General features: G+C 44.4%; 1 protein-coding gene across 2 annotated transcripts in view; it reads left to right on the plus strand.

Annotated features, from left to right (window-relative positions):
- Positions 1-23966, plus strand: part of SORBS1 (sorbin and SH3 domain containing 1) — a 252584-nt gene that overhangs the window by 47340 nt on the left and 181278 nt on the right. The window lies entirely within an intron of this gene.

Raw genomic sequence — 23966 nt, forward strand, 5'->3', positions numbered from 1 at the left:
CACATTGGTGAACTCCTTCCTTCTTGAGGCTAACTCTGATCCATCCAAACTCAAGCCCCCTTGGGCTTCTGTAAAGAAATCACCTTCTTTCTAATGATTTTCCAAGGGTGCAGTGAAGGGAGAGTTTCCCTGTGAGGCTGGGTGACCGATCATCATATCCTGTCTCTCATCCTAAGAGATTTCCTACTTCCTGCTCCAGCCACACTCCTTCCTGCCCCCCGGCCCATGTGTGATTTCTTCTTAAATCTCTTTCTTAATTGAGATAGACAACTTTTTACGAAATTATTCCCTATTTCAGAAGAGGACAGGCTGGAGCAGGCTAGTAGCAATTATCGCACTTTTGGGATCATATTGAGTGGCTTGTTAAAGATGCAGATTCCCTGCCTATCCCCTCAAATGTTTTGATTTCTCAGGTCTGGAGAGATCTCAGAAATTCTGATGCAGGGGTCTGAGAACCATACTTAGGGAGATAATCCAAGAGAATTGGACTTGCTTTTCAGTCTGCTGACATGTGGATACCACTTTACTCTAGCTACCCAGTGCCCATGAGCCCCTGCTTGGACATCTGTCCTCTTTAGAGTCTCTGCCTGAAAGCCTATACCCCATATTTGGGAGACGAAGCCGTAGTGTGGGAGGGGAGTGGGGCTTGCTTAATGGTTGCTTTCTTGGTCAGCCAGCTTCAGAGTTTCCATTATGGCCCCTAAAGAGGTCTTTTTACCTGCAGTGTCTTCCATCGATATTCTGCCTCGTATACATGCTACTTCTGCCTCAAGGCCCAGTATGACTGTGAAGTCACAGTGACTTTTGTAGCCCATACTTGGTTCCTTCTCACAACTTCTCTATGAATGATGATGGGTCTTTTGGTTTTTCTTTTGCCTTGTATGGCTGTCTGAATAGCTTCCATTGGACTGATTTTATTTCTGAAATTATATTGTAAGCGTCATGGAGATTGTGGGGTCTGCATGGTGCTGGGCATGCAGTTATCAGTGATTATGGATAACTTGGTTCACCATGATGTTTCTGGGATGGAGTGACCTCTGTTTGATACCTGGTTTGACAGATACCTGGTTTGACAGCAATAAGGGTCTAGAATTGGCCTGATCTCCACAGTATCTCTTAGATGCAAAGACATTTTAGGCACAGGGCTTTGAGTATCAGTGCCATCAAATAGTACTTCCGGGGGAACCCCAGGCAAGTCTTGGTCCTAACTGAAACCAGAGGTTTTAGCCAGAAATAAACCAGCATCAGGAAGAGAGCTGGTCAAACACTGTTCCACTGCATCAGTGGGTGGCAGAGGCTGCTGGCAGGACAGAGTTAGCTGGCATCAGTCACAGCAGAAGATGACTCATAAGGCTAGTTGAATGTGTGTGTATGAGTTTGTGTGTGTCAGAGAGAGACAGAGAGAAAAAAAGATTCTTACTTCAAACAGCATTCTTCCCGTGTCTCCTGAGGATGTATTTTTTTCCCTCAAATGTTTCTTTTTTCTACGTAATAGTCAATGTTCAAGATTTTGTAAAAAAAAAAAAAAAAATTAGGAAATAATCCAAGAACCCAATATTCAAAAGGGCCTGGGCAAACTGTCAACATTTTGTCAATGGCTCTTTCTAGCCTGAGTTGCTTGTGTGGCGTGCCAGATCCATCCAACAAGATTGCCATTTGCTTTGCCTGTTCTTTGCTCTCAGTCTAAATAACTTCTCAATTCATTCTAGTCCTTTTAAATTTTCATGGCTTGCTGCATTTTGTTAGCTCACTTAAATTGAGAACATGGAATCAATACAGTACAACCACAGACCCAAAGATGGTTGCAAGAGTCCTTTCTAGATGGTCCCATCTGGCCCACAGAGATCTTGAGCTCCTTGGTGTCAGGGTCCTAAGCCCAGGTGTCCCATGTCTGGTGAATTTAATTTTCTTCTCCCAGCCCTGCACCTGCCATCTTTGTGATCCTGCTTTCCCTCTGTTCTTCCCTCATCCAAACTGAGGTCTGACCTATAGAGAGAAATAGGTTTCTCAGGCCTGAGGTAGATGGAACCATTTAAGTACAAGGAATCCAGTGTGGAAAGGGGTGTTGTTCAGATTGCATTTAAAAATGGTTTGGGAATAACACTGGCTGTGAAAACATTATCAAAAATCTGCAAAATCAACACTCTTTCTTCCTGGTAAACACGAAGGGCTCGGCAGCTGCACCTCCCTCACATGTGTTTGGCCAACTGCTACTCGGGACATTGTGCCTCCCTCAGTGGCTCGTGGGTGCTGATTGAAGCCAGGATTGGCTCTTTGCTGGATCGAAAGGTGTCTCAGTGATCCGAAATGTCATACCAGTCAAGGGTACAGTTGAACTTAACTGTACTATATACCCGTCCATCTGGGTTACATGGACACTTTGATGCGCCCCACATCCCTGTTGAGGTTTCACTGCGTCAAGACCCAGGGCAGGCAGAACTGACCCTCCTGCTTAGGCAAAGGTGACTTGTGGGTGATTTCTTTCCGTCAGAATCCTCACCCTCTCAGTCACCCCATAACCTTATACAAGAGAATTTGTTTATTTTGGAGAATCAGCCCACACACAGGTTTGAAGCAAATCCAAAAGGAACATTTGCCACTGTATGAAACTTGTCTCATCTTGCTGCTCTTCGATGAGAACTGGTCCACTACTTCTCCCTGACCCCCCAAGTTGCCAATATCATTTGCGGAAAACTTCCTGTTTGGAAATTTACTGGTTTCCCAGAACTGGAGCTATTTGCCTGAGTTTCTTTTAGAGAAAGCTGAACTGCCTTTTTGGCGCTCCTAGTCTTCCTTTCTTTTTCCCCCGTGTGTCTTCATAAGGAGATGGCTTGGAAATAGTTACCAAGAAGAATGCAGCTGTGTACTCCAGTCTGATTTCCTGGAGCGTGAGCTGTGTCAGAGGGCTCGGATTCTGTTTTTGACACGGACTCAGGGATGCGCTGCAGATACAGCAGCAGGTGGGCTGAATTCAGGGAAGCATCTAACCAGAAACATGTGGCTGAAATAGGATGTGGGTGCTGGATGATAAGGCTACAGGTAGATGCATTGTTGGCTGAATTATTAGATCAGATTTACGTCCTCGATTCAGGAGGCTTCTTATGGTGCTTAGAATTGTGCCTGGACCTGTTCTGGTCTTTTGTTTTTTTTCTGAGACAGTCTCGGTCGGTTGCCCAGGCTGGAGTGCAGTGGTACAATCTTGGCTCACTGCAACTTCCGCCTCCTGGGTTCAAGCAATTCTCGTGCCTTCAGCCTCCCGAATAGCTGGGACTACATGTATGTGCCACCATGCCTGGCTAATTTTTGTACTTTTAGTAGAGACGGGGTTCTGCTCTGTTGGCCAGGCTGGTCTCGAACTCCTGATCTCAAGTGATCTGCCTGCCTTGGCCTCCCAAAGTGCTGCGATTATAAGTGTGAGCCACCACGCCTGGCCCTGGTCATTTTAAATCAGATACTGGAGCTCTGGAGGGCAGCCCTGTGAAGTGGGCAGATCTCTCAGAGCTGGGAGAGAGAGCTTACACTTCAAAGAGTGATCAGCACCTAACAGCTCTTTTAACATGTGTCTAGCATCTAGGTTACAAAAAAATCCTATATGTATAGGATGGGGGTGACCTGATTTTAAAAGAAGCTCTTGTGAAGAAAGACTTAGCCATTTTGGATGACCAGAAAAAGAAGGCCCTCCTTAGAGGGCTGGAGGAAGAGATGGTTCTTTAGCAGCGTGCTCTGATAGCTTTGGGTTTGTCTTCTGGGGCAGTTGACTCTCCCGAATGGGGTGATGCTGGGCTCATACTTCAGGAGCAGTTTAAGTTGGCTCTGACACTAACCCTCTTCCTACTAGCTGCCTCTCCTCTAGAAAACTACCCTCTCCCCGATGCAAGGCCTCTTCCACGTCTATACTGGCTTGTCCAGGCAGGAGCCAGGGCTTTTCTCGTTTCTGAGGGGTTCCAACTCAGTCCCAAAGGCTGCAGCTGCCTTTGATGTTGAGAAACAACAACAAAAACAAGCAAGAAACAAGGCAGCAACATAGGCTTTAGGAGACATATCAACAGGCCGGGCATGGTGACTCAAGCCTGTAATTCCCGCACTTCGGGAAGCCAAGATCGATTGATTAAGGCCAGGAGTTCGAGACCAGCTTGGGCAACATAGCATGACCCCATCTTTGCAAAAATAAAAGTAGAATTAGCTGGATGTAGTGGTGCATGCCTGTAGTTGGAGTTACTTAGCAGGCTGAGGTGGGAGCATGGAGCCTCCCTTGAGCCTGGGGTGTTGAGGCTGCAGCGAGTCCTGATCTTGCCGCTGCACTCCAGCCTGAGCAACCGAGTGAGATCCTGTTGCTCAGGAAAAGAAAAAGAAAAAGAAAAAGTTATAAACAGAAGGCTTTGTATTTCAGTTTATAACTTACAAATAAGCAGCATTTAATTTGATTTTGCAAATGTAATAAGAATGTGATCTTAGTTCCACATTGCATCAGGTTACAGGTGGCACGGAAAAGGTACAGGTGTGAGAGAGTGGAATAAAACAGGAAGTTGGGGTGGAGAGGAAAGTTAGTGACAAGTAGGGTTGTGGGGAGGAGAAAGCAAAGACAGGCTTGCATGGAATGAGATAAATGTGCATGAGCGGGCTTGTGAGCAGAGTTAGAAAACAGCACAATTTGAGGGGGAACCAGATTTGGTTCTCTTTTCCTTTCCCTTCCCATCCTCATAAGGGTCCTCTCTTAATGCTGTAATTTATGTCCAGAAAGTCTGAAAAATTACATCTTCACTTTCATTTTTTTTCCACTTAAAAAAAAATTTTGACAGGGTCTCTTTGTTGTCCAGGCTGATCTCAAACTCCTAGGCTCAAGTGATCCTCTCCAGTAGCTGAGACTACAGGTGTGAGCCACCATGCCTGGTAATACCTTCACTTTCCAAAAACTTTTGACAACCTAACATACCTACCTGTCCTTTTAGAATGAACGCTTGATATTGACCGATGGTACTGTAAGAAGCAAAGATGCAATTTATTTAATAATCTTCCAAATAAAATGCTTTTTCTCAGGAGTTCAAGACCAGCCTGGCCAACATGGTGAAATCCTGTCTCTACTAAAAATGCAAAAATTAGCTGGGCGTGGTGGCAGGTGCCTGTTATCCCAGCTACTTGGGAGGCTGAGACAGGAGAATCCCTTGAACCTGGGAGGTGGAGGTTGCAGTGAACTGAGATTGCACCATTGCACTCTAGCCTGGGCGGGAGAGTGAGACTCTGTCTCAAAAAAAAAAAAAAAAGCTTTTTCTCCCCCAAACAAAAACCTTATTGTCTTTAGATGAGCCCAAAGAGTTAAAGAAGATTGTCTGTATTGATACATGAATATACATATACACATATATATAAAGAGAAAAGGAAATGCCTTCATATCATCCAGCAGTTTTTTTCTGGGTGGTAATTTTATGACTATTTTTTCTTTTTTTGTGGGGGAAGGGTGAGTTATTTTCTGTCTTTTTAAAAACAATGAACAGTATTACTTTAATCAGAAAAGGAGTTATTAAGATGTAATGCTCTGGTTGAAACATATGGATAAACAATATTTAAATACAGTATTATCATTTACCAAAAGTATTATTTACTTTTTATAGCTTAAGTTTGGAAATGCATGCATTTAGTGTATATTAGCCCTTCCCCTGCTTTCTTCTAGCTTTTAAAATTTGTATTTTTTACCAAAGTTACACTGCCATAGAGTTTCAAGAATCAAATATTTCCATAGGACCACAGTCTCCGGCACCGTCACCTTTAGCCCCCTGCTGCCTGGGTGGCAGCCACTTTAAAATCTTAACTGATTCTTTTGATATTTACTTCCACATTTGATAGTAACCTGTATGTTTTACTTCCTTTTGGTAGTAAATCTGTCTTTTGGACATCATCTGTTAACTTATCACCATGTAAGATGAAGATTTGGTTCTCTTTTCCTTCCCTTTCCATCCTCGTTTTTTTTTTTTTTTGGAAGAAAAATCCTGTCTTCTTCTCTGAAAATCTTGGGTGTCAGGCCTTATCCGAGAGGGACAAGGTTTCCTTATTTGGAATAACGTGTGCATTCTTTGGCCTTTTGTGATTTTGCCAGTAAGACTTTTAAAGTCTGCTCCAAAACTCTAAGTTATTGGCTTGAATTGGGCCATGTGTTGCTATGAGCTCTGTAGACCAAATAAAACCAGGGGATTGTCAGAATCTGGATTGAATTTAAGGCATCTCCTGGAGGTTATTTTTTGAACTAAATTACAGATTACCAATTATTTTATTATCCTTTGGTCATAAAAGTAGAGTGTAGAGAAAATATACAACCCTAGTTCATTGTTTGCTAGACTCTGGAAAACTTGGCGGGGGTGGGGTGGGGTTCCTAGAAGGCATCTTCCTTGAGCTCTCAGTTTCAGAAAACTCTCAAAAGATGTCTTCTGTTCATATTTGGTGATGTACAGGGTTTTGGGGGCAGTGGTGGAGATGCCTGTGTCTGGGGGACCCAGCTGGATTTGTATAAAGTCCCAAGAAGTGCCCCTTTTCTAGAAGGGCTGCTACAATCCAATCTCTGGAACGTGGACTGTTATCTGAGCTCCGACAGTTTTACTTTGTTCCCAGGGCCACCCCCAGTCGCCTCCAAATTCTTTGTATAATTCCAGAGGCCATTCCTCTGGGTTTATCCTGCTTCCTCCACGCTAGTGAATAACTCCCACCTCCTGCCCTTTGTCTCTCTATTTATGGCCCTTCTGAGTTCTGGAGAAGACTTCACTGGGACTGACGTCAGTGAGCTTAACATCTTTCTCATTAATGAAGAATGAGAGAAGGCAGCAGGACAATGCCCCCATGGCTTCCACTGTAAGAAACTTGAAGACTCTGGATCTTAAAGTTATTAGAGCAGTTGGAAGCCACATGGTTTTAACAGCTCTACTTGTGTACCTCTGGTAATGAGCAACTCACTGTCTAGGAGCCACTCTTTCTAATGTTGGATAGCTCTTCTCATTGGAAAGCTCTTTCCCGCTCATCTGACATTCTTGTCTGGAACTTTCATCCATTTCAGAGGATAGGAGCATTCTTGATGGTACAGTTTGTCCAACCAGTCAACATATTATTCTTCCTTTTGTTCTGACATAAGTGGTGTAAAATGAGGTAATAGATGCATTTTGGAAAAAGCAATGGCACTATACAAATGCAAGAAACATTATTGACTGGCTTTTATGGCTTAGATGAGTCTGACTTGAACTTTGAGCATCATATACTCCATTAGTTGAGAACATTGCAGTGACCTTTTTTAGGAAACAGTTTCCTGGAGATTTAGTCAGTGTAGAAAAATACCATATTCAGCCTTTATTCCACAAAAGTGTCAAATATTTATATGTCTGAATAGTCCGGGCTGGGTGTGCCAGCTCACACCTGTAATCCCAGCAGTTTGGGAGGCTGAGGTATGAGGATTGCTTGAGCCCAAGAGTTCAAGACCAGCTTGGGCAAAACGTTAAGATCCTGTCTCTACAAAATACTAAAAAAATTAACTGGGCATGGTGTTGCACACCTACAGTCCAACTACTTGGGAGGTGGAGGCAGGAGGTTCTCTTGCACCCAGAAGTTTGAGGCTGCAGTGAGCTATGATCACGCCACTGTACTCCAGCCTGGATGACAGAGTGAGACCCTGTCTTAAAAAAAAAAAAAAGTCTGGGCCACTACTGTTTTGACTTAGATGCCCTTTAATTTCTTCCTTTCCCTTTCCTTTTTTTTTTTTTTAATGGAGTCTCGCTCTCTTACCCAGGCTGGAGTGCAGTGGTGTGATCTTGGCTTACTGCAACCTCAGCCTCCTGGATTCAAGTGATTCTCCTACCTCAGCCTCCTGAGTAGCTGGGATTACAGGCATGTGCCACTAAACCTAGCTACTTTTTGTGTTTTTAGTAGAGATGGGGTTTTGCCATGTTGGCCAGGCTCCTCTCGGACTCCTGATCTCAGGCGATCCACCCTCCTTGGCCTCTCAAAGTGCTGGGATTACAGGTGTGAGCCACCGTGCCTGATAGCCCTTTAATTTCTGTGTGTCCCATTTTTGTTTTTCACATATCTCCCTCTATGTGAACATGTGTGTATGTTTAGTTTTAAAATTCTGGTTTTTTTTTTAGAGAAGAAAGATATTAAGTAAGAGCTAACTATGATACCTTTAAAAATGAAATTCGGAAGTTGAAGATTAAATTACTTATACATTTTATTAATTGATATTTTCCAGGAAGAAAATATCCTGTTTTGTGCAAGGGAAGATCAGGCTGTTTTTGAGGAAGGGATATCAGGAGGTTAAGAACAGGCTTTTTGAGTGGTGGCGGCTCTGTAATTCCAGGGCCTACCCATCCCTCACTTCTAGGTGCCTTACTCCTTCCCAAGTCCTCACCCACCTGTGACTAGATATGGTTAGGGAGGAGGACCAGTTTTGTACATACCAGAACAAGTATCTTCTAACTGTATTTGAGTCTTGATAAAAATGAGTTTAACATGCAGCTGTTGTCCGGGTGCGGTGGCTCATGCCTCTAATCCTAGTTCTTTGGGAGGCTGAGGTGGGTGGATCCCCTAAGGTCAGGAGTTCGAGACCAGCCTGGCCAACATGGTGAAACCCTGTCTCTACTAAAAATACAAAAATTAGCCGGGCGTGGTGGTGTGTGCCTGTAATCTCAGCTACTTAGGAGGCTGAGGCAGGAGAATCGCTTGAACCCGGGAGGTGGAGGTTGCAGTGAGCCAAGATCATGCCAGTGCACTCCAGCCTGGGTGACAGAGGGAGACTCCGTCTCAAAACAACAACAACAAAGAAACCATGAGTGTTACACGTTCTCCCACCTGCCCTAGGACTTCTCTTACCTTCACCCTCAAATGCTTTCTCTTTGGAAAAATCACTTGGGTGCAGTTTGTTGAAACTGGTCAGCAAATTATTGTTTCCATAGCTCTGGCATAAGTCTCATTAGAAATGGTTTTATGAGGCAACCGTAAAAGGAGCTGGTTTTCTCAGTATTTAGAAAACTCTTGTTTTCTAAGTAGTGAGTGTATTGCCAGAGGTTCAGTTTTGTTTTTCTTATGATTTTGATTTATTTGAGTCTGATAGAATGGTATCAGTGACATGAGGAATAATTACAGCATCTTTTGAAATTCTATCCTGGAACCCCACCAGGAACTGACCCAGATTGGTGCCAAGGTACACATAATAGGTTTTAGGTTTTTGAAAATACTTGTTGGAAATGCTAGGCTTTTTGATACTTAAAGACCATTGTTTTAGTGGGTGGAGTTCTTTTTTGATCCTCTAAGTTTAAACTTTTTAGTTGGGGGTGGCCAGTGACCGTCCTGTGTTGTGAGAGTTTAAGAGGCCTCTGAGAAGCAAGACCTGCACGTGTGTGTGTGTGTGTGCACACATGTGAACATACACAGTCACGTTTGCACTGTCTTCCTTTTGCTGACAAGTTTTAAGCTTTTCTGGACTTTCTGCTTTTACTAAATCTTCAGAGATGCTTGCTATCTTACGAAATTTAGTATGATATTAAGTCTTTAAATAAAGATAAAAATAATTTGCTTTAAACCAAGAAAAAGAGAGAGAGAGAAAGAGAGAGATTGGCAGCAATACATGAACATGTTAACATTGGTGGACAGATTCTTGTGTTTTCTCTGAGACTTCCTTTGTTTTCCCAGCTTTCTATGATTAACATGTATTACTTTTATATTAGAGAAAATGATGTGTAAAAAAGCATGGTTGCTTTGAAATTCATTCTCAGTCTGCCGATGGGATAACAAGGTAGAGAATACAGGAGGGATGACAGATTGGAGCTTAGGGACGTCGGGAGCCGGGGCTGCTGCCAGCCTTTTTGTCAGCAGAGACGCCCTTCTTTTGTTTTTATACTTACTTATTTTTCTTCTAAATACCCCTTGCTCTGAAGAATTTCATCCAACCCAACACCATGTTTATTAAGTAATAATATATTTCCCCACTCTTGATCAATCGAAGATAGACTTCACTGCCTATTACAGTTACCCGAGCTTTATGGAGTTGCTACTGTTCCAGCTGAGAGTAAAGATGTGTGATGTTTGAATTGACTCTTGTGTTAGACATTCATCTATGTCCTCTACATTCATTTCTACCTGAGTGGAATTTTCTGGGCTGTGGACCCAAGGCTGAGGCTCTGCAGTTAGAGCTCTTCTGTGTTTTGGACCTAGGATCCCTGTATTCCTTCTGACACTGGAGGCCAGAAATAGGCATTTTTTGTGGCTGGGAAATGCCTCCTCCAATCCCTTTTGGTCCTAATCTAAATGAGAAAGAAGAGAGCCAAATTCCCCAACTCCAGTGTCCACATACTCGGGTTTAAACCCACTCCCGTGGAGTCCCGCAGAACACGGGAGGAGGAGCTTCTGGCACCGTTTCCCAGCCCTATATTCCAGTTTTCTGGTCACCCTTTCTGACCCTCCTGCTGAGGAACTGTGAAAACAAAGAATGGTAACCATACAAGGAAGCAATCCAACTCAAACATAATAAAAATTAATTTAAAATGTTAGTGGATCTCTTGTTGAACACCAGTGGGAGAGAATTAAATTATTAATGCCTAGGAAAATGAAATTCTTTCTCCTTCTCTACCACTTGGTATCTCGTACACGATGGCAGCTGCTCTTCTAGAAACTCCCTTTTACTTTTCATCTCCTAACTCTCCACAGCCCTCCAGGAATAGGGGGGCGTGGAAAGCCTCCCATCCCTTTCATCTGGACAGGTAAGGAAGCTAGAGGGGGCACTTGTCTTCTTACAGGATGACCTCAGTTCCATTCCAAGGATAGGGTGTAGAACAAGAGTTTTTAGTTTTTATTGGAACGTGGACCCCTTTGAGAATCTGATAAAAGCTTTGGACACTTTTTCCAGAAAAATTATGTGATAATAACTTTTATGTTGTAGACATTGTGCTAAGCACTTAGGTGTATTATCTCTTTTGAAGCTCATCACAACCCTGTGAGGTGTAGGCACTGTTATCTCTGTTCTGCAGATGGGAACACTAAGCCACTGAGATGTTAAAAGATTTGTCCAGGGATACACGGATAAAAAGTTGTGGAGTCTTTGCACATAATTTTAGTTGGTGCTCAGGTTAAGATCTTCAGCTCTAGATTATGAGCCACCACCTGCAATCACTTAAAGACAGATGTCTGTACATGTAACAGGGTAGCAGGTGGATACTAACCCCCAGGGCTGGTGACCAACCTGCTTGTCAGGGTGGTGGAGGAAGGGAAAGGCTGCTCTTGGCTCCCCATTTGCAGAGTCCTCCCCCGTCCTCTTCGACCAATTAGGTGAATCTGTGTGTGGGTTTCTAAGTGTCTATGCTTTGTACTGATCCCACACAGTTATCTAATTGGCATTTAATGTGAGCTGGGAAGTCAGACAATCTGGGCTTCTCTCTTGGTTTTGCTACCACCAAACTGTGCGACTTGGGGAGTCATTCAGACCCTGTGTGCTCATCTGCACACCAGGGAGAATGAACTCTGGACTTCACTGGATTGGGAGGGTCTTGCTACAGTGAGAGGAAGTCACTGCCCTTAATGCATCTTCCTGTGGCCCATAAGTGAATGGCCTGCTAGAAATAGTGTGCACATCTTTTTCTTATTAAGATTAGGGCTCCCAGAAACTGACCCGTGACTGCTGACCACACTTGACATCTGCAGTTTTTGGAGTTGCAGTGAATGTTTTCTTAGAGCTCCAATCAATGATTAGTAATAATTAAGATTTTGTAATGGCTTGTACCCCCTCTTCTGTCTGCCCTTCTTCCCACCCGTTTGGCCATGACCCCCATGGCAGGTATCCTTAAAATCACAGAGCTGTGAAATGTCAGTGCTGGAGAGGAACTTGATCACCTATGGCCAGCCATGCCATTGTGCAGAAATGGAAATAGGCTCAGAGAGGTGCAGAAACTTGCCCAAGGCCACACAGCTGATCCATAAGAGTAGAGGCTGGGTCACATTCATCATAGTTTCTCTGTTTTCGTCCTCACTGCCTCTCAAACTTCCTCAGTGCATGGAGAATGAAGGAACAAACTATTTGTACAAGCAGAGCCATTTTAGAAGTTCTTCATGGCGCTAGGCCCACAGTTCCTCACTTTCAGGTCGTTGTTAACTTCTCCAAGCACCAAGATGAATCTCTGCTGTAGACAGAGACCTGGGAAATATCCCTCTCTATTTAATGCGTTATCCCAGGTAATGTAGAGATGGATATAGCCAGGTGGTGTGTTGAGAGACTTTTGGAGGTCAGGGTGGTGTGGTTTATTAAATGGCTGTGCTGGAGTTCTCTCTGCAGCAGAGGTCTAATTTGGATATAAAGAGCATCTTTTCTGAAGCGGGGTCCAGCTGATCTGAGTGGTGACATGTAACACTACTAGGCATTAGCTTCTAGCATCTACCACCTCTTGCCACATGCCACTGTGAGTATTCATGGGCTTTCTCCTCTTCTCTCTGCGAAAGAGAATTCTATGGTCTATTACCCAACTTTCCTAGTAACACTACCTTCTAAGGAGAAGTTTCTCTTGGTTAGTTTAGTGCCTGGGCCTTTTTCATATGGAGTCAGGGCAATGAGTAGAGGCTGAATTAGAGAACTAGGAGGTAGGGATGGTCAGAGTGTTTGCGTGTGTGTGCTTGTGTGTGTGTATGTGTATGTGTGTAAGCAGCTACTGGCATCTGAAAGGGCCAATACTTGTAGGTGAGAAGAGAGAATGGAGGCCAAAGGAAAGGAGGAGGGAGAGGAAAGTGTTTATCAACTGGGGTTTAGGGAGAGTGAGGAGATGAAAAGTAAAAGGAAGTTTCTAGAGGAGCTGTCTGTGTTTAGGATATCAAGTGGTAGAGAAGGAGAAAGGACTTTGAAGATACTTTCCCGTGCATTAATAATTTAATTCCCCACTTTTGGTGCTCCACAAGAGATCCCCTAACATTTTAAGTTAATTTTTATGATGTTTGAGTTGGATTGCTTCCTTGTATGTCCACCAAGTGGACACTGGGCTACATGGAGACTCAGTTATGTTCAGGCGACGCTGGTCTGTTCTATCTGGGGCTGATGGTGAGGCAATAGAGTGTGAGAAGCACACTCTGGAAGGTGGGTGATGGCGGAAGTGCTCTGTGGCGGGGGACCTCGGGCTGATTTGCTGGAGTCAGCTTGTACTTAGTGTTACTTCATTCTGCACAAATCCCAGATCATTTTCCTATGTTAAAAATAAAGAAACATGTCAGAGTTCTCAGATTCAGTGCTTATTTACTTCATACCCTATCTTCAAAAATAATTTGAGGCAGTTTGAATTTAGTGGGGAAATGGGGCAATTCATTCAGACTGTATTTTTTCCATAAATAGAAAGGAAATTTGCTTTGAGAAGAAAGAACAGGTTGAGTTTCTAGGCCACATTTTGCTGAAAGAAATATTATTGGGGAAGGATATTTTAATTTTTGTTCTTGAAGAAATTGCTCTTTTGTTCTGCTTTGAGGTGGAGGTGGTTTAGCACAGAGAAGATTTTTAGACTAAGGCAAGGAGCAGTGGCTGTTTGGCTTAGATAACGAGAGTGCTTTCTTCTGTCTGTGCCTTGTGGGGTCGAATCGATCTGTGTGAGCTGCCTGTCCAACGTTCACGTTCAGTGAGATGACTTCTTTGAGTGGCTAAAGGCCCCAGAACAAACAGGCTGCTGGGACTTGCAGGTCTCTGCATGGAGCTGCTTTCTGTTGCCTCCTAGAAGGGCAGAGCAATGCTTCTGCGGAAGAGTAACATCCAGAAGACTGACACTCAGAATGTTCAGGCAAGAGTACCAGGCAAGAGCAGGAAAAAAGACCCGCCTGGTACTGCTGGTAAGTAAATAAGCATCACAGTCTTATTTACTTATTTATTTATTTTTTTAGAGACAGGGTCATGCTATGCTGCCTAGGCTGGAGTGCAGTGGCTGTTCACAGGTGCGATCATAGCACATTGCAGCCTTGAACTCTTGGCCTCAAGCCATTTTCCTGCCTCAGCCTCCCGAGGAGGTGGGACTACAGACCCACACCACCATGCCTGACTTCAGCAAGGTCTTTTTAGCCCATTGGCCAAGCTGTTGGGTACCTTGAAATTGTCCATATTTTTTGACCACCGTAAGGGACCTTGTGTGAGGGCTGCCTTCTGATGTTTGTGTGAGGGAAGTGTCAGCTGCTTTCTGATGTTTGAAGCAGTGCCCAGGGCAGACGGTGATTGCCTACCTAGGTTTGAAAGATCTCAGGAAAGCAGCCCTATGCTGGAAAAAGGCCTGTGACCAATTCCTGGTCTCTCCGTGGGCCACACCTGCCTTGTTCAGGCTGGTCTGTCTGACTGGCTGGGGAAGTCCCCAGGGAGTCTTGCTGCTATTGGTCACTGTTTCTCAGCTGTGTCAGTGTTTCTCAAAGTGACTTCTGGACCCCAGGCATCATCAGGATGTTCTGAGGCACTTGTGGGAAATGTGTGTACCTGGACCCATACCAGGTGGACAGAGTCAGAATCTCTGGGGGGTTCGGGCTTCCCGGATGATTCCTTTTATCCTGTAGATGGAGAACCACTGTCCTACTTGCTGCCACTGTGCAGAACTGGACATTGTGGTTAGTAAATTTGAAGCCAGATGATCCTGGTCTCAAATTTTGTGTCCTTAAGGAAGGCAGGGAAGGAAGAAGGGCCGGCAGTGTGCAGGTGTTGAGTACCAGCTGGGAGAAGATGTGTGGTTAATGCTTCCAGCTCTCTTCTTTTATGTGCGCTCAGCAGCAGCCCAGGGTGTGGATGCTATCGTGCCTGTGTACAGGGGAGGCAACTGAACATCAGAGACTGAGAACTCTTTTAGCATCACACAGTTGGTAGGTGGAAACCAGTGTGGCCAACCTTCTTGCCTTTTCAGTTATGTCTGTAATCCCCACTCTAGAATGGTGAGTGTCTCTTTGAGTCTGGCTGTGCAGTAGACATATGATATGAGCTACATAGGTAATTTAAGACTTTCTAGTAGCCACGTTAGAAAAGTAGAAACAGACAAAATTAATTTTAACAACACTTTTTTTCTAACCCAGTATATCCAAAATATTATCATCATTTCCATATGTAATTGTATAAAAACAACCTCTCAGATATTTTACATTCTTTTTAAAAATTCTGAGTCTACAAAATCCAATGTGTACATGACGCTTACAGCACATCTCAAGTCACATTAACCATATTTCAAGGGCTCAGTTGCCACCCGTGGCTGGTGGCTGGTGACGTATGTCCTACCCTGCTGTCCAGGTAGCCAGGGATCAGAGTTTTCTAGATCACTGATTTCCAGGCACCCCAGGATGGATTCATGCTGGGCACACTGCTTGCATGTCACCTGAGGAGAGGATATTAAAATTCATCCATCAGGCTGGAGCCCCAGGTGATCTTTTTGTGTAACCTGGTTGGAAATGGCTGTGCTAAAAACGTTCACTGGCAATTTACTTGGGTTGTCTGTAACTATGCCCGCCCCCTTTTCAGGGACAGTTGCATTCCAAGCACGTTCTCTAGGAGTGGGTGGGGTGGTGGGGTGGTAAGAAAGGTGGGGGAATGCACACCCTGAGGGTCTTTTCCCTGCCTTACTAAGTAGAACTATAGTTTCAGTGGAGAAAAGAAATCCTATTTATTTTCCTGAATGTGATCTTGCATAAGGGGTGGAACCTTTCGTTTTGATGGCTGAGAGCAGGATCCCGTGTTCTCAGGAAAGGCGAGATGAAAGAACCAACATACTTAGGGGAGAATGAGATATTGTGTACTTAAGCTGTGTTCTTTTCCAGTGGTTTGATTTTAAAGTTTTATTTGCTGACTTAGAGTAAGAAATTGGGTCCGGGAGTCTAAACCTCAAATGCTTCAGAGGTCAGGCAGGTAGCACGAGATGAAGGGTAAGAGATTGAAGACCAAACTGTTAGGAATGTTCTCCTCTTTCACAAAAATGTTGTGGTCTTCCTTTTCTCTGGAAACATAAGACTCTTGACCTTTCGTTTTCCTGTTTTTGATAGATAAATATTTATCTTTTGTAAGAGAAAACCCAGTGCATGCAGTTGGGATCAATGGCAGCCAACACTCAGCTTTGGTGTTAGGGAGATGAATCGGAGAGCCATGGCCGTTTACAGGGCAGCAGCTACTACCCAGCTCCATCCAATTGTTATCCTTGAGGCCCAGTGTTGCCACATCCTGTTATTTTTAAGGAGAAACCACATTTTGAAATTATAAAAGGTTTGGCTTTATAAATTTTATTGTAATTTAAAAATCATTATAAGGCTGGGCATGGTGGCTCATGCCTGTAATCCCAGCACTTTGGGAGGCCGAGGCTGGCAGATCACTTGAGGTCAGGAGTTCGAGACCAGCCTGGCCAACATGGTGAAACCATATCTCTACTAAAAATACAAAAATTAGCTGAGCGTTGTGGCGGGCGCCTGTAATCCCAGCTACTGGGGAGGCTGAGGCAGGAGAATCGCTTGAACCTGGGAGGTGGAGGTTGCAGTGAGCCAAGATTATGGCACTGCACTCCAGCCTGGGCGGCAGAGCAAGACTCTGTCTCAAAAAAGAAAAAAATCATTATAGATTCACAGGAAGTGGCAACAAATGGTACAGAGGGATCCTGTGTGTCCTTCACCCCACTTCTCCAGTGTTAATATTTTAAATGTAGGCATAGTATGACATCAAAACCAGGAAATTGACATTGCTGCAATCTATAGTTCTAATTCAGATATCACTTGTGTTGTATGTACTCATTTGTGTGTGTGCACACATGTATGTAACCCTATGCAGATTTGTATAATCACCACTGTAATCAAGAAAACCTTTGAGACTGGGCACTGTGGCTCACGCCTGTAATCTCAGCACTTTGGGAGGCCGAGGCGGGAGGATTGCTTGAGTCCAGGAGCTTGAAACCAGCCTGGGCAACATAATGAGACAACATCTCTATAAAAAAATAAAATAAAATAATTTAAAAGAAAATCTTTGGCTTTCGAATTATATGTGCCAATATAACATATTGAAAACTTTGTTAGGTCTAAAGAACATGCCATGGGCCTGGTGTGGCCTGCTGGACCTCCAATTTTCAACCTCTGTTCTAGTCTAGCCCTTTCTTTCTTTTATTCAGATAAAATTCACATAACACAAAATTCATTGTTTTAACCATTTAAGTAGACATTTTTTTTTAGTATATTCACAAAGGTTTGCAACCATCACTACTAATTCCAGAACATTTTTGTCACCCCAAAAAGACGCTCCATTTAGCATTTTCACTCCATTCCCCTCTACCCCTTTCCCTGACAACCAGCAATCTACTTTCTGTCTCTATGGATTTCTCTATTCTGGACATTTCATGTAAATGGAATCATATAGTATGTGACCATTCGTGTCTGACTAGGCCTTTTATCTTACACAGGAAGAGACTTAGGGCCAGAGAAGGAAGGTGTCATGCCCATAATTATACTGCTGGCAAGCGCCCTAGTCTGGACTTGAACCCAGAACCAGCACTCTTCGTACCATACCTTTCTGCCTGTTAGCATTCAGGTCTTCAGTTTTATGACGACGATGATAAAACTACCACCCCAGCTATTTCTTATCAGTTGGCTTAAGTAAGCATGCATAATAACAATAGTTCTGTTACTTGTACTGAGTATTAATATTCTGCAAAACATTCCCACTTTGGAAATGGGAATTGTCAAGGAGCATACAAGGTAGTTTAGTTCAGTGTGTGTTTATTGAGTGCCTACTATGTGCCAGGCTCTGGGCCAACAGGGATGGGTCCCAACCATCAAGGGGCAGTCATTTGGGGCAAACAAAGAGGTTAAAGATAATTTCCAGATGTTGAAGGCAAATATGACTGTGGGGCAGAGGGAAAGGGTATCAGTTCTAGCCTGGGGGTGGGGTGGTGGTGGTGGTGGGGGATGACTTAAGGGATGGAAGGAAGCTAACAGGTAATGAGGCAGCAGAAAGATGTTTTAAGCAGTAGAGACCTGAGCAAAGGTTTAGGCATGGTGGATCCAGAGAGCTGAGCCATGAGCTCATTGGTGGTGATGGAGGGTGAAATGGGGTATTGGAGATATGGTTCGAGGGGTGGGCTTGGGTTAGATTCTTGAAGGTCTTGAAGTCATAAAAGGTCAGACACCCCTGTGGATGTCTGAATTTTTCAAGCTGAGGATGGCTGAATGGAGGCAGAGTAAGAGAAGCCAAACATGGGAACTGGGTTTCCTGGGAAATACCCAGGTCTGAACAATTGGGGTGGAGCTGGGGGTATATGGTGGTGGAACCAATATCTAAGTAGCAACAGACTTGAGAAGAATCAAGGCAAGAGAAACCAAGAGACCCAAGAGAGGCCATGGTGAAGTCCTGCCCATGCTTCGTGCCATGATGAAGATGCCATGGGGCGTCTTTAAAGGGCTCTCAGGCCTGTTCCCACTGGCCTGCCACCTCCTCCTTGTTTACCCGCCCACCCACTCAGCAACATTTTACTGAGTACTTGCTATGTGTAGTGTTGCTGGGGGTATAGCAATAAACAAGTTGGGCAAGATTCTTACCGCCTGAAGGGCAATATGGATAAATAAGATAATCACAGATTGTGAGAGGGTCTACAAGCAAAGCGACTTTTGCTGGTGAGAGTAAGGTTAGGGAGTCTGGGCTGGCCCCAGTGAAAAAGCATATTTGATCTGAGCTCTGAAAAGTGAGAATGCTCTCTTTCCCTGGTGAGAAAAAGGGGCAGAGCTTTGCAGGCAGAGAGAACAGCAAATGCAAAGACCCTAGTGGGGAAGGACCCTCTGGCATGGGGTACCCTGGGCTTTGTCGAGATTTTTTCAGGGGGTCTCAAATCAGATAGAACAGGTTTCTGGAGATCTGGCCCTACACTGTCTTAGGGAGGGGAGGAGAGAGAACCATTAGCTTTGGGAGGAAGAATACATATCCTAGTGGAGGAAAAATTGTGAAGTCATTGTGAATCATTGAAAGTAGGCATGCTTTCCTTTTTTTTTTTTTCGAAGGGGGAACTAAACTCATTTTGCTATTTTTCAACTAATTTCGTTATACTTTATGAGCTTTGTGTCATTCAGAGAACTTGGAAACATTCATTCTCCCTCCTACTAAATCAGCAGAGTAGGTGGAAGAGCTTTAAAAAGCTCTTGAGGATTCATCTTCCTTTGCCAATGGATGCAGGAGGAGGACAGCTGGGCAATGGGAACACAGCCAGGAGGTGGTTGGGAAGTGGGAGCCACCTCAGCACTGAGGACCTGGGAAGCTTCAGAGGGGTTCACATCCTGGAGATGTTGGCACCGGTTATGGCCCCAGTGGCTTTTGTTATGGAAAAGAGAGAAGTCTTTTTCAAGGTCAGAAAAGGGATTCATTTTGCATATTAGAACATCATCTTAAATAAAATAATGCAGTGTGATTTAAAAAACACTGCCCATGGCAGGGCACAGTGGCTCATGCTTGTAATCCCAGCACTTTGGGAGGCTGAGGCAGGGGGATCACGAGGTCAAGAGTTCGAGACCAGCCTGGCCAACATGGCGACACCCCGTCTCTACTAAAAATACAAAAATTAGCCGGGCATGGTGGTGCGTGCTTGTAGTACCAGCTACTCAGGAGGCTGAGGCAGGAGGATTGCTTGAACCTGGAAGACTGAGGTTGCTGTGAGCCGAAATCATGCCGCTGCACTCCAGCCTGGGCGACAGACTGAGACTCTGTCTCAAAAAACAAACAAACAAAAAACAAAGAACAAAAAAACACTGCCCAAACATGAAATCGATAACTTCTGATTTGTTTCCTTCCCAAGTTGGCCAGCCTCAGGGCCAGTCGGGTGTTTTCTCCCCTGGACTGCCTGTATGTGTTGATGGAAGAGTTGGAATTTGTGGAGGGAGAAGGAGAAGAGAATATGTCGTGAGCTCAGAAAGCAGCTTGGGCCTTGGATTTGGAACAAGGAGAGAGGAACCAAGTCTGAGCTGAATGGCCTGAAATTTGAGGTGTATTTTGAAGGAAACCTGAGGGCTCCAAGGTGCTATATTGGGATACAGTGAGCCAGTCAAACAAAGACCCCTTAAAATTTTAAAACAACAGCAGTAACAAGGCAAAGCGGAAATGATTATATGGATCCCTGTCCATATATAGGCTAGTGGGACAACAATGTGAAAATATAAGTGATTCATGCTAGGAAGGAGAGATACACGGGCTATGAGAACTTATAACAGGAGAGGCCAGAGTGGTCCAGAGTGGGTCGGGTGGTCTGGATTGATGTTTGGTAGGAATGAGGGTGGCAGAGGCAACTTTCACAATGGTTGGTATTGATATGTATTCTTGGGATGGGGGACGAATAAGGGAGATGATGGTTCGAGGTCTTTGGCAAGGCCTGGGACAACTCTTGTGAGGTCTTTTGGAGAGTTGGGACAGAGAAAGGTCTTGTTTTAGGCCAGAATATAACAGTACTGCAGGGAAAATTAGTGAATCTTTTAAAAATTGAAGACCACCACCAGGCGTGGTGGCTCACGCCTGTAATCCCAACATGTTGGGAGGCCGAGGCAGGCGGATCACGAGGTCAGGAGATCGAGACCATCCTGGCTAACGCGGTGAAACCCCGTCTCTACTAAAAATACAAAATATTAGCCGGGCTTGGCGGCGGGCGCCTGTAGCCCCAGCTACTCAGGTGGCTGAGGCGGGAGAATGGCGTGAACCAGGGAGGTGGGGCTTGCAGTGATCTGAGGTCACGCCACCACTGCACTCCAGCCTGGGAGACAGAGCAAGACTCCTTCTCAAAAAATAAGCAAATAAATAAATAAAAATAAAAATAAAAATTAAGGACCACCAAGAAGGGGCAAATTATGATCTTGAACTTTTCCTAAACTTCCTCCTCCACCATGCTCTTCCAAGTTTGCATTATGGCTCACATGGAGGATCCTTAGGTTGATGGGAACACCTGCCTGTCTCCTTGTTCCTTGGAAGGATAGTATGGATTGCTGCTGGGCCTTGCAATCCATACTATCCTTCCAAGGAACAATCAGGAAGGTTGACCGTGGTCAGCTGTGGGTTTCTCTGGTGCTGGCTGCTGCCTGAAGGTCACCTAGTGGCACCTTGTAATGTTGGGGGAAGAGATTTCTGCAGGCTGGTGCATTCAGGGAGCCAGTCTACTCTGATCTGTCCATCATCTTTGCGGTACACGGCATTTACTTTGCCAGTCTTAGCTTGAGATGGCTCAGGTCATTACATGACCACAAAGTGGAAATCTGGAAAGAGAAGTGCTCAGCCGGGCTTGGCAGGTTTGCAGGTGCTGCATTGATCGGTAGAGTCCTGCCCTTTGGTGGGCAGGAAGGACCTGATCAGAGTGCTTTGGAGCTATTCCTCGAAGGCCATCTGCATAACTGGATGCTCCCACATCCTTTGTTCTGCCAGAGCAGTGAACCCACACAGGTGTATGAAGGCTCAGATCTGCTGCTGAGATTGGACACCCACAATCGTTTATCAAGAGGCACTGACATTGGGTCATGGTGTACAAGGGATGGGGGCAAAGAGGAAAAGAGGAAGGCCACTTCACTGCCCGTTTGCTATTCCTGCTGCTGGCATTCCTTTTTTTTTTTTTACATTTACTTAAAAGAAGTTGTGATTGTTGTCATAGTGTGATGCAGAGAGTGGGTAAACATACCAGGGATGTGCTACTCCCGTAAAGATCTGGATCCTTGGCTCCTTCCTGGAGGATGCTGAATTCATGTCCTTGAAGAGGTTTTGGAGCTTCTGAGACCTCTAGGTGAAATACACTCTTTTGATATTGGACATCACCATCACGTGTGAGGAGGTTCTGGACAGTGCTTGGACCTCCAGACCATAGATTCTGATTTAATGGCTCTGGTACGTAGGGGATTATTTGGTTGCTGTAGTTCTGCAGGTGTTTCTAATTTTCAGCCATACTCGGGAACCTGCCCACTAGTTACTGATCCAGGGAAGCTCTTCCGATTCTTCAGGTGAATTCTGCCTCTTTGTTTCCTCATACGGGCCTTGAACTGGAACCCTACCCTTGACCACCTGTTTGGTCTTTACTCCTCTATGTGCTTCTTTCCAGCCTGTGTTTTGGAGTGCTTTTCCCCAGCTTTGCCTCAGTCTAGATCAGGGCTGGCGACTCACTTCTTTCTTATCTATGAAGAAAAGGAGGACTCCATGTGGGGATTTTGATGGGCAGATATTCGGAAACATTTTTTCACAAAGCTTCCTGCTTGAGGCTCAAATGCATAGTAACTTCTTGCTGTGGAAATCCAGGCCCTGGGGTGGAGATAGACAGGGCAGCCTTGACTGATATGAGAAAAACATCTTTATTTACTGTCTTCTGTCCATCATGAAAGGCTTAGTATTTCTTTATTTCTTTTTTCTTTTTTTTTGAGACGGAGTCTCACTCTGTCACCCAGGCTGGCGTCAGCGGCGCAATCTTGGCTCACTGCAACCTCCGCTTCCTGGGTTCAAGCAATTCTCCTACCTCAGCCTCCTGAGTAGCTGGGATTACAGGTGTGTACCACCATGCTTAGCTAATTTTTTATTTTTAGTATAGATGGGGTTTCACCATGTTGGTCAGGCTGGTCTCAAGCTCCTGAACTCGTGATCCACCCGCCTTGGCCTCCCAAAGTGCGGGGATTACAGGTGTGAGCCACTGCACCTGAAGGCTTAGTATTTCTACCACCATGTTTCTTACGTCCTGCGGACTCTGGGACAGCAGACTCCAGGGAGTCATAGGTAGGGATTGCCAGGAAGCAGGGCTGAATCGGTGACATTTTTGATATGGGCACTTGTCAAGATAAACTTCTGTAAGTGCATATGTAGGGCTGTGGATCAAGTTCCAGCAGATGTTGGGTCATGTGGCATTAGGCAGGGGCTTTTAAGACCCAAGGCTAATAAGAGATCTGGACAAGACCAAATTGTAGGGGCTGTTCTCACCTCCTTGCTTTTGCCTCCACTGTCCTCCATTTCTCCCTGTGCCTGGTCCACTCCCATCCAAGCTTTAGGATTTCCCGAGGCCTCTGTCCATGCTAGGAAGTATCTTTTCACCTCCACTATATCAGGTGCCCCTGCTCAGTGCTCCCGTAACACAGGTGCATACTCAGATCACTACACTTACCGTAGAGGGTTTAGCTCAGGGGCAAAGCCTTTGACTGCAGATCACTACACTTACCCATTATTTTATAATTCATTTTAAGTGTCTGGATCTATCTTTTATTCAGATAGAGCAACTTGAGGTTCGTGTTCACTTTTGTATCTCCATCACCTTGCATACTTCCTGGAGTGTAATAGGGCTCAATAAATATTTAAGTGAATGAATCAATAAATTCTTTGTGGGAGTGATATAAATAAGTACTATCAAGATCTTATTGTTGAACATTGCTTTCTTACTACGGTGCTGTTACCTTGTACATAAACTTATTTACAGTCTTGTATTCAAGATGCATGTTAAGGGAGATATTCCTAGCATACAAAGTATTCCAGACAGTTTGGGACATTGAGCACTTTTGATGTATGGCAAGCATTTTAGTGGAAAGTGGGGTGCTTCAACTGTATTTCCTTGACTTTAATACTTCTCTGAAAGTATTATTTTTGATAATTATTTTTAATTAGTTAATTGTGTGTATTTGTTTATTGTATTAATTTTTTTGCTTAATAGTATAACACTAGTATGTAGTCCAGCATAGTGAAATAGTCCTGGGTTAGGCAATCGAGAGACCTAGGTTGACCTCTGCATCTAACTATGGGAGCGGGCAAGTCAGTTTCCTGCTTACATTTAATTCATGTAAAGTGGGAGTGTTGTACTTGTTTGGGGGTTGCAAACGTCTGCAGGAGTGAGGCCACCAACTTGAGTTACTGTATGTGCTCTACCATTTTTTTTTTCTTGGAACTAGGCCCCTTTTGTTTTCCCACTTTTGTTAGAATTATTAAGTAGAAAATATTTCTGTACCACAAGAAAAACAATAATGCAAGGGCAATGACTAATGACAACCCCAGTTCTTCTCTGTGT

This window comes from Piliocolobus tephrosceles, chromosome 9, assembly GCF_002776525.5.
Source record: "Piliocolobus tephrosceles isolate RC106 chromosome 9, ASM277652v3, whole genome shotgun sequence".
In the NCBI taxonomy this organism is placed as follows: Eukaryota; Metazoa; Chordata; class Mammalia; order Primates; family Cercopithecidae; genus Piliocolobus; species Piliocolobus tephrosceles.